An 11,590-nucleotide genomic window follows, 5' to 3' on the forward strand; every position below is an offset into this window, starting at 1 on the left:
AAAAAAAAAAAAAACAATTATATAAGATAATAACGTGAATTATTTAAAAAAGATTTGTTGCTCTCCAAAAAAAAAAAAAGAAAAAAAAAAGAGAAGGAGGAAAAAGATTATGCAAACGAAATGGACGCAGTTAATTCTTATTAAATTTAACATACGATCTCTCTAATAACAAATTTTCATTTAAGTAACAAACGATAAAATACTTTCGGATTGATTTATCAAACTAAATTGCCAATTGAATTAAATCGAGATAATCGAAGGAGAGATCGTTTCAAGAAACTATGCAATCCATCCCCGAGCCCTACGGAATTCGATTTATTTTCCAAAAGGCTTATATCGTTTGATCAAGGAAGAAGAATTTATGGACGATATATCTGTCAGTCGAATTCGGAGCACATTACTTTTGAAGGAAAAAAAAACAAAGAAAGAAAGAAAGAAAGAAAGAAAAAGTACTTTCTTTTGTAACATTTATCGTATTCATTCCTTCTACATCGAGACCTTAAATCGCGTGTCGTATAATCGAGTTAACACACGTTAGCACTTTATAAAATTCGATCTTACATGAGTTAATCATGAATGTCGTTGTTGCATTTAATCGTATCATTAAGAAACAGAGTATTGATTTATTCGTTTGAGATTTGACAATTCAACGAATTCCTACGATTCATTATTTTCTCGATGATTGATGACATTTTTATAGTGAAAGTAATAGTTGGCTACACATTTCTTTTTTCTTGCTCGACTAACAGAGAAGAAAAAAAGAAGAGATATAGAAATTTTCAAAAATTTAAAAATTAAAGATAAGAAAAAGGAAAGTTAGACAAACGTCACAATTGTTTTACATGAGAGAATGATAAAAAAAAATATATATGTATATACAAAATAAGAAATTCGACTAAAATAGAAAAATTAGAAAAATTAAGATATTATGATAGAAGACACGTTGAAAATAAGTGTAGAATATAGGAATAAAAATCAGTATAATATAAAAAGGTACATAAAGAATGGTATATCAAATTATAGATAGGTGTCGGCATTAAACCCAGGGGATACCTATGTATAAAATAATGTAGGAAAAGTGACCGATATGAAAGAAAGCGAGAGAGAGAGAGAGAGAGAGAGAGAGAGAGAGAGAGAGAGAGAGAGAGAGAGAGAAATAGAATAGCAAATATAGGAAGGAACGACAGTAAATTCGCATGAAAGAGACGTGCTTGCAAAGAGTAACACGTTCGTTCCCTTGAAGTCTGTAGTTTATGACAATATTTAATCCAGTTAGAGGGTGGAAAAGAAAAAGAAAAAGAAAAAGAATCAAAATCAAGGAGAATAAGAGGAAGGAGAAGAAAACGTCGAAGAATAAGAATAAGAATAAGATAAAGTAAAAATAAGATAAAGGAAAATATGGGGGATGGAAAAAGAAAGGGAATATAGAACGAACACAACACCTCGGAGTTGTTCGGTGTGTTTCGTTGTTCTCGTTTAGAAGTCGATGCGTTTCTACGATGCCCCGTCTTCGTTCGTTTCTACTAGTAATCCAGTTATGCTCGAGCTACCACAGTTTGCTTGCTAGCTGCATAGTTAGTTTGCCTAGCTAGCTATGTTTTAGTCCGATAATCGTTTCGACCGACTTATTCCGGACAGAAGAAGTGTGTATTCGACTATCTAGTCTTTTTGTATTTACTTTCTTTCTATTTTATCTTATTCATCGTTATTTTTCATAAAGAGATAATTAAAATGTGTCGCGAATGTTATTGTTGATTTATCTTATTTTGTTTTCCATGTTCAATGATCCAACCTGTGAGAATAAAAATTTCTTCTTCGTTATTTTTGTTGTTGTTAAGAAACGTTAATTTCTTCTTCTTATTCTTATTAAATTTCTTCTCTTATTCTGAAACAGTAAATAGGTATTTATTTTTCTTCGAAACTTTATAACAGGAAGGATTAACTTAGGAAAGATTACTGCGACCATGTTGAGAGAGTTTTCCATGTGAGATTTCTCGTAACGCTTATCACGAGCCTTGGCACGTAGCAAGTACTTACTAGGATACTCGTATATCACTCGACACAGTTCAACTCCGACAGACTCTTTTGTGACGTTCTTGGCAAACCGCTAAGAAATTCTTTACCTAACATCTCTTTTCGAGTAGTACCATATCCTTTTTTCTTTCTCGAAAAAGTTCACTTTTCCTTCCTTCCTCTTCTTTTTCTTTTCTTTTCTTTTTTCTCCCCTCCCCTCCCAACCCCTCTTATTAAATTCCTTTTAATGAGAAATGCAAAAAAAAAAAAAGAAAAGGAAACGAAAAGAAGGAATCCTTTATCTTGTTTCTCGTTTCTTTCATTCACGAGAACGTAATTACGAGTCGTATGAGTGGCCAAAAAAAAAAAGGGGTACTGAAAAAGAAGCGATTTCCTTTTTTTTTTTTTTTTTTTTTAGTGTACGACGAATAAGAGAAAGAAAAGATTTTTAACGAAATAATTTTTTTCCTTTAGAAAGAGATACTTTCGCAAAAGTTTGAGAAACACATTAATATTGGCTCGGATTTGATTTCCAACTTGGCGCAATACTCTCGACAAGAAATTTCTTTTTGCTATTTTTCGATAACACCATCCCCTTCAACGCTCCCCCCATCACCCTCCTAACCCTCAGCCCGTACTATTCCCATCCTTTTTCTCCGTTCGTTTCTCTCTATCATTTTTCTATCTTTTTATCTTCCCTTTTATTTTCTTCTTTTACTTGCTTTTTCTTTTTTTTTCTTTTTCATTCGAAGTCTTCGTAAACCATCGAATTTGGCACTTGAGTTTTCTATCTCTTTATTAGGGCGCAAGTCCTGGAAGCTTCCTTTTCTTTCGTTCCCATATTTGTGATCTTTCGGTATTCGAGATATTTGATTTTCCAAGAGAATTGACCTTCGTCTTCGATTATATCACGACTCGTGGTCGTTCTAGAATTTAATTATTCCCCGAGTGGATGGATAGTCATCGAGGAAGATTTCGAGGTTACGGACTATAGGACGAGGGAAAGGATTTCTTTTTTTCTTCATTTCTCTCATCCCCCCTCACCACAACCACCATCCTCATCCCTGTCGTTTATTCCTCCCTCGCCCCCTAATAAATTAAAAAATATCCAAGAACGAGAAGAAGAAGAAGAAGAAGAAGAAGAAGAAGAAGAAAGATATCGAAAATTCGAGAGAGTTCACAGTGAATATATTTTATTAAAAAATATAATAAGTGTATTATAATTCGATCATAAAAATTTGATCATAAAAAAACTATGTGTGAATCAGTGATCAATCTATACATCGAACATTTCAATCAAATTCAAAGGTATTATTAATTATTAATCACCGTGAGAGAAAAAGAAACAAGGTGTTTAAAATTATCTTTGATCATTGTTAAGCAACGTGTATTCGAACAATTTTGACAGAGTGATAAGAGAAGAGTTATGGAAAGAAATCGAGAGAAAAAACGGAAGGCACGCGAAGGGGACGACGAGGCAGAAAAATCCTCGAGAAGATGTCTTCCTTGAAAAATAAAGAAAATATATATATAATATAATATTATATTCATATTAGAGAATTTCTCGCGTGACTTTATTAACTTCTGTTAAAAGACGTAAACACGAAAAATTACCGGCGTCCCCGATCCTTCCAAAAAAAAAAAAAAAAAATAATAAAAAGATATAAAATAAATGAAAAATTAAAAAAAAAACAAGAATCTTCGAAAAGCAAAAGAAAATCGGACGAACAATTGTTTAATTGATTTTCGTCGTTTTTCTTCTTGGAGGGGGGCTGGGAGGGAGGAAGGAGGAGGAGGAGGAGGTCAACGAACGCTCAAAAAAATATTTTCTGTTTTTTCTTTTGTATATCAGTGAAATCGTCAGTCGTAAAACGAGAAAGAAAGTTAAGTGTGGTGAAACGAAAACGTCTGTCGTTTTAATAAAAAGACAACGATTACGATAGACAAAAGTTTTATTTCGCGAAAATATTATAATATGGTTTTTTAAAAGAAGATATTCAAGAAATTGGAATTACACGTCGCAAGAGAAGAAAAATTATGCAAATTGTGTGGGTGTGCGCGTGTGTATACGTGTTAGTAGTGTGCGTTCGATAAGAAGAAAAAAGAAAATCTTGGAGAAACTTAAAAAAAAGGTGGAAATCAAGGAACAATAGTGGTGTGGATGAACGGGTTTAAGATGAAATGATATCAAGTAGTCCTTTACTTTCTGTTTGTGAACAGTGAACGAAGGATATAAAAAAGTGAGCGAGAACGAGACGAAAAAATTCACACGTACATATGTATATATATATATATATTTATATATTACATATATAATATGTATATGTATCTATATATATAGAAACATATGTAACGCACGTATCACATATATCTATATATACGTATATGTATAAGAACGAAGAAAGATAACTCGAGAAAAGAGAAGAATATTTCAAGGACCGAAGGACTTCGATTTTTCTTTTCTTTTCTTTTCTTTTCTTTTCTTTCCTTTCCTTTACTTTTTTTTATTTCAACTATATATCTTCCTCTATCTCTCTTTTTCTTTTTTTTCCTATCCACCTATCCATCCATTCATTCAACCATTTCTTCACACATTGACGTTTATTTTCTTCCCGTTGAGAAACTTTTTCGTACAATTTTTCTGTTCAAAAACGCAAAAAGGTGATTTTCATTCGTTCTACTATCGTTACGATTACATACCTTTTTGATAAGGAAAAATAAAAGAAAGAAAGAAAGAAAGGAAGAAAGAAAGGAAAGAAAAATAAAACAATGTGAATCGAAGAATGATGAGTTATCCTGACACGAGTTATGCCGTAAGGAGGAGACTCTTTATCAGGAACAGAAAGAAATGAAGTTATCAGTGTCGGCTTACAGAGCTCAGGCCAGTGCTCATAAAAAAATCCTTTGCAATTATCAACAACAACTTAGTTACGGTGCTACAAATCAGGCATCCTCGAACCGGACCCCCTCGGACCCCGCTGCGGTCCTGTCTGGCCTCAAGGTGAGCTTCTTTTACAAAAATTTCTTCTTCTTCTTCTTCTTTTTATTTTATTACTTTGTTACGATATTACGTTCTCGCAAAATGTTCATTGAATTTAACTATAAATAATGCAACGATTTTAAAAAATCATTATATAATATTTATACAAAAATAATAAACACACATAATATACGTGTTCGATCAGAATTCCCTTGGACACGTTCATCTCGAAATTGTCTCGATTATACAATTATTAATAATCGAATAGAGAATCTGTTTCAAACGACGACACGTTTAAATTTAATTGATCAAAACGTTTCTTTCTTTTTTTCTATGGATGCAGCTCTGAATGTACCAATTAGGAGTGCGCGCGATCTTAGAAAATGTCACAAAGACAGCCAGTGGTTCGTATATCGCTCCCCGTAAGTGTCAAAAATGCCCAATTTCGAAGTGTCCAAAAAGTTTGTTTAACGTTTTTCATTTTCCTTTTTCTTTTTCTTTTTCTTTTGTGTCAATCTATTGATATTACGGTGCAAGCTTTGATTAATTAGAAATCTTTCATTTTTCTTTATTATCGCATCCCCCMCTCTTCTTTCCCCCCCCCCCATCGTTATTTACAAATTAGTGTTGGGATTTTGTTATTATTACAAAAGAATTAATATAATTCATTTATTTCTAATGTGGTTATATCAATAATTACGATTTAATAGCACGTATTTTGTTAGAATTTTTTTTCTTCTTTTTTTTTGTATTTATTCTCGAATGGCTCGATGATATATGCAACAGACCCACCCGATCGATGTATTATTTATATACTAATAAATATCCTTTTTATAATTGTATTTTATTTTATAAATATTATTACGAGAATGGTATGATTTTCGTACTTTTCCTTTTTCTTATTTTTCTCTTTGTTTTTTTCCTTTTTTATTATAATACATATATGTATTTATATTGATCTCTGTCTCGTTCGAATGAAAAATCTTAATGGATATATCATAATTAGTTCGTTGTTTCCTCTTGAATTAATATATTCTTATCTTTTGATCTTTACTCGACGATTTAAAATATATTTCATTTGTTAATAAGATTCGTGGGGCACGTTTATAATATATTATACGTATAATAATATATTGGTGTGCGTAAAAAATTTGTTTTTCATATTTTAATGACGATTAAATGTGGTGTAACAAATTATTTTCATATTTTCAATGTAATCTTGTTCAAACTATTTCAAAATGTTTTTCTAATCGATGTTTAGTTTCCCTTATTTTACGATATCATGACTGTTATAATGTTCTAATTTTATTCAATTTTTTTGACTAGAATATAGTGCATCTTTGATATAAAAAAAAAACAATTTTGATTCACTCGTACCGATATCTCACGTTATGTCAAGAAATATTACAAAATTTTTAGCAACCTGAATGTTCATATTCTTGCTTTTTCTTTCTTCTTTCTTTTTTAATAAAATGTTCAAACGCATCGCAATTTCTTCTTTTTTATTTTTACTCATTTCCAAGACGCAATAACTTTTGACAGAATCAACGAAGAATATAAAAACTTTTTTATTTTTTTTTTTCCAATCTTTTTATTTATATAAAATGTGAGCTTTCAAACACATGCCAGAAGGCATGATCCCTTTAATATAAACAATGTTACGCGATTCTAAAGATATTTGCAATGAAAATACTAAGAAACTTTTCAATTCAATATAAACGTGTATAATAAGTTACAGAATTGTATTCGTACAATCATTAATATATTTTAAACAATTGATATTTGTTTATAATGCAATATTTCCGAATTTTTATAAAAAAAAAAAGAAAAAACATTATTTAGAATTATTCGCGATTTTGAAATTGACTTAAATTCTATTATAAAAATAATATTTTTTATGTTAAGAATAATATAATTTAATATAAATGAGATAAAATTGGTCTAACATAAATATATTATTGAATCGTCTAGAAAACATTATATAAAAATGGAAATAAAAACCAAGCAAGTATTACTTGCAAAAATATTAATCTGTTCGTTACTAGCGACCTATATACCAGCCATCAACCATGCAAATACCCCGTATGAACGATTGATCCATATATGGGGTCGTACCATGCTACGATACGTGCATAGAAATGAGTTTACAATATATGGTAATTATATTCGCATAAAAGCATATTTCAACGAAAAACGGGTTAATTATATTTTTATTAAATACAAATACTCGTGTATGTTCAATTTTGCTATATCATTTATGACAAATAATATTTCTCTAACAATAAAATATTTCATTTCGTAATCACACACATATATTATATATATATATAAGCTTGAAAATGTATTCATTCTAAAATATATTTATGTATATTACAATTGTAAAACTTTGCATTACGATATTACATATAAATATTAATTGTTTAAAATTAACAGTGAAAACGATTACGATTTTTTCTTTGGCGTACTGATTTATAAATATTATATATATATATGTTTATATAAATGTTCGTAATCTATTAAAAAAAATATTGAATTGGAAGATATTAAATCCGAAATATCGCAACATCGGACATTTCGATTAATTACGACACTTAGCGTGTCTCGATCAACATTTAATCCGAAAATGTTTTAAGGTAATGGCATCTATAATTTCATTCCATGAAATGATATTAATGGATATACCTATTCGTCGTGTAGGTTGATCTATCGATCAAATTTCGTACGTTAATATATATATATATATATTTAGTACATCAAATCAATGGTTTCCTCACTCGAAATAGAAAAATGATGAACATAGGATGAATATATATATATATGTTTGGTTATTTCGGGAAAAAGTTTTGTTTGAAAATTTTGCAAAACTCTTTTCTACCAACTTTCTTTCTTCGTCCTATTCTTCTTTTTCTTATTCTTTTTTTTCTTCTTCGTTTATTCTATTCTCGAAAAAGAGAAGAAAGTTTCATGATACGATCCATTACCATTGGGGTAAAACTTTGATATCATTCCTGTTACTAAACTCAAAAATTTGTATTTTTGACCTGAAAGATAAGGTATACTTTTTAAACTCAGTCATGACGTCCAAATAAACTTTACAATAAGATTGCTTGCTTGCTTGCTTGTATATCTTTTTCAAAGTTATACCTATACTTATGATTGTTTAAATATTTCAATAATATCAAATAAATTGGTTCTTCTGTCCTGTTACCATTAGTGACAAACACGTGAAACGCGGTTAAACAAATATTGTCGGCTTATACGAAATTGTCGTAGGATCGATTTTTACGACGTTTCGTTTTATCTAAGAACAAATTGTCACATTCAAATATTTGACGATAAATATCTTTATCAAATTCGTCAATTATTATTTGTTTATTTTTTCTTTTTTTTTTTCTTTTTTTTTCGATTTAACGAAACATCCAATTATATATATATATATTATAATAAAATTGTAACAATGATATTTATTTTCTCAAATTTTGTCATTACACTTCTCAAAATCGATTTTCATTGATAGCAGATAGATTTAATTTCATTTAATAGAAAAGAATAAAAAAACGTTTAATACACTTCTCAAAAGGGCCCTTTAAAATAATAAAATGTCGTTAAAAAAGTTCTTCAAATATTGCGAGAAAAAAAAGTGTTGGAAGATGAACATATAGAAACTAAGGCCATTAAATGACCTGTTTAGTGACCCTCAATTATTTTTGATTGGTACGAACACTCTGAAACGAAGTGTTCCTTTGGAACAAGTTATTATACTTCGGATGACATGATCGATACTACTTTAATTAGGCGTCTATGTTACCACGTCGAAGACGACGTATATGACACCTTCATTAATTAAGATATTCATTCTCACGCGAAGGGGAGAGTGTAGCTTTTTCTTTATTATAATTTCTCCTTTTCTTATGTTGTCACATTAGAAATTCTAATTTATAATAATATATTCAATGAAAGATAATTAATCTTGATCTAAATATATTTATTAGATGTAAATTTATCCTGTAACATGTATACACATATACACATATATAAAATATTTATTAAACATATTTTTTCTTATATATTTATTATATTATTAATATATATACAAATTTAATTAATTAATATACAAATTTCAATAGTTTATTTCAAATAGGATAACAACAACGTGGTTTGAAAAAAAAACAATCACGAGTATTTTGTTTTATCAATGGACATTAAAAAGTATCCAATTATTTTGATTAAAAATCTTTGTAGTTTAGATATGAGTGCATAATAATAATAATAATAATAAATCAGAGTAAAAGATAGAATAAGATTAAATGCATAATTTTCAGGATTAAGTCGTTATTAAAAGGATCCTTCGTAGCTGATTCATTTGGATAGTCTCGTTTATTATCGAAAAGTGTTCTTCCCTTCTATGAATATCGAACAGCAAGTTTTTCTAATCGATTATCGTAAAACCCCGGGGAGTATTATTTTTGTTTCTTGTTATCCAATAACTTCTTTTTAATTTACTATGTAACAACTTAGTCCCAATTATTCGTCGATTATTTTCATTGACATCTATCATGTTGATCCGTGTTACTTTTAACGTTGATCCGATAATACATCTATTTTTTCTTGTTGTTGTTGTTTTCGTATTTCGATCATTCCTTTTCGCATTCAACCCTCACGTAGTACTCGGAAACTTATAATTGCATTTTGAGAAAACGAAAAAAAAAAAATAAAATGACAAAAATGAAACAAAAGTTTTCCCTCGCACGTGACGATAAAATAAAATAAAGAAAAAGAAAAAAAAAAAAGAAAGGAAACAAGAAGAAGGAGAACAAAAAATAGCGTGTCAAGGTTGGATGATTTATCGATTGCGTTAGATTTTTCATGGCCGACATGTATTAATAGCAAAACTCTCGAGTATATAAAAAAAAATATTAAACATGGGGAAATATTCATATTATCATTTTTTTTTTTTTTTTACCTAAGTTCCTTTAATCGAGATACGAAGACAAAACAAAGTTGTATTATAGTTCGTGTTTTAAAATTATGTATATAAAAGAAGGTTGATATGGATAATATTTAAAATTGATCGTTTTCTATCAATAATATATAAATGTATATGTATATATATTTGTGTCATATAAATTAATGAAAAAAAATAAACGAGTAATTTTTTTTTTTACTTTTTATCATATCCAATATTTCCCATAGCAAAGATACAATATGTATACACACACATCTATATATATATATATATATATATATATATATATATGTAAAATACGAACACGATATAAATATTTTCATTCAATTAATTCGATAATTAATTTTATCGAGAATTATTCGTAGAAATTCAATTGAAGGATACTCCTATAATTTCGTTCTCTTAATACAATACACACATACACACACATATATATATATACGAAATAGATTATCGGAAGAGAGAAACTCTCTTGGAGTTGTAACTGGAAGTGACATAATTCGTTTGTATATGTGTCTCTGTGTGTGTGTGTGTGTGTCAGAGAAAGATAGTATATGGATTAGGTTGCTATGTCAAACATTCTGTCAGAATCTGTGCAGAGTAGATCCTATTCCAAGCGTAGATATCTATAGAGTGCTTCACGAGACATTAATGTTTCTTCTCTCGTTCATATTTGTGCAATAGTTTAATATTATTTTGAAAATGTTATAACAACTTTAATATTAACGTTTAGAAAGTTATAAACAAGATAGGAACATTCCAAATTATCTTTAGTTAATATCTATCCGTATTTAGATACTTCAATTTCGTTCGTTTAAACTATCCAACTATATATATTTCTATCTCGTTTTCTAATCTACGAAAGCGTATACAAATCTCTCTCCCTCTCTCTCTTTCTCTCTTTCTTTCTCTTTAAAGTGAATTTTTTCACGACAGATATTAATCTCTTATAAGGAACAACTTTTCTTTCCTACAAACGAATCCAATTTCGATATTTCTTTATTTCATATTAATAAGATACATTTAATATTAAAAAAAAGGTAATAAAATAAAAAAAATATATATATATATATATATAGAGAGAGAGAGAGAGATTTCTGTTTCTCTCATGGGAGATCAAACTTTATTGGACAATATTGAACGTGTGATTAAAGTTCGTAACGAGTTTATGGGATCATTTTGTTTATCTATATCTAAATCAAATCGAATGTAATAAAAACAGAAAAGGAAGAAAATAAAAAAATCGTAATGAAGAATTTGTTAACATTCGAGGAAAGATGAAAGGGTTTGCTTTTTCCAATCATAGTGTCGTAATAAAGATTATGTTAGGATACGGACAAAGAAGTCCTACTGATTTGTGTAGGGAGAGGAGTGGGTGGGAGGGTGATTCTATTGAAAAGTAGAGAACAGAGAGAGACAGAGATAGGTATGACGGAAAGTTTCTATTTTGTGGAAAACTTGTGCGTCAGTTTCGTTGGCGAGAAAAGGGCATTGTTCCAGAAACTGAATTTATTATGAAGATCTAACGATATGATATAATATGGTAAATACGTTGTAGAATATATATATATATATATATGGTTTGATGCATGTAAATATGTGAAAACTCTGCAATATCCGATAATTATTTA

At 29.2% G+C, this 11,590-nt stretch overlaps 1 long non-coding RNA gene across 3 annotated transcripts in view; it reads left to right on the forward strand.

The window, feature by feature from the left end:
• Positions 1–5,421, forward strand: part of LOC106786770 — a 7,028-nt gene extending 1,607 nt beyond the window's left edge. Inside the window, exons 2-5 of one of the 3 annotated variants that reach the window (XR_001381690.1) lie at positions 2,488–3,321; positions 3,866–4,253; positions 4,675–5,014; positions 5,337–5,421. This is a non-coding gene — a long non-coding RNA (uncharacterized LOC106786770). The remainder of the gene's footprint in view (positions 1–2,487; positions 3,322–3,865; positions 4,254–4,674; positions 5,015–5,336) is intronic. The other 2 variants (XR_001381691.1, XR_001381692.1) reach the window with 2 other exon arrangements.
• The last annotated feature ends 6,169 nt before the right edge of the window (positions 5,422–11,590 follow it).

The sequence above is a fragment of the Polistes canadensis genome, unplaced genomic scaffold (genome assembly GCF_001313835.1).
Source record: "Polistes canadensis isolate GaletaPanama2010 unplaced genomic scaffold, ASM131383v1 scaffold_81, whole genome shotgun sequence".
Classification (NCBI taxonomy): domain Eukaryota; kingdom Metazoa; phylum Arthropoda; class Insecta; order Hymenoptera; family Vespidae; genus Polistes; species Polistes canadensis.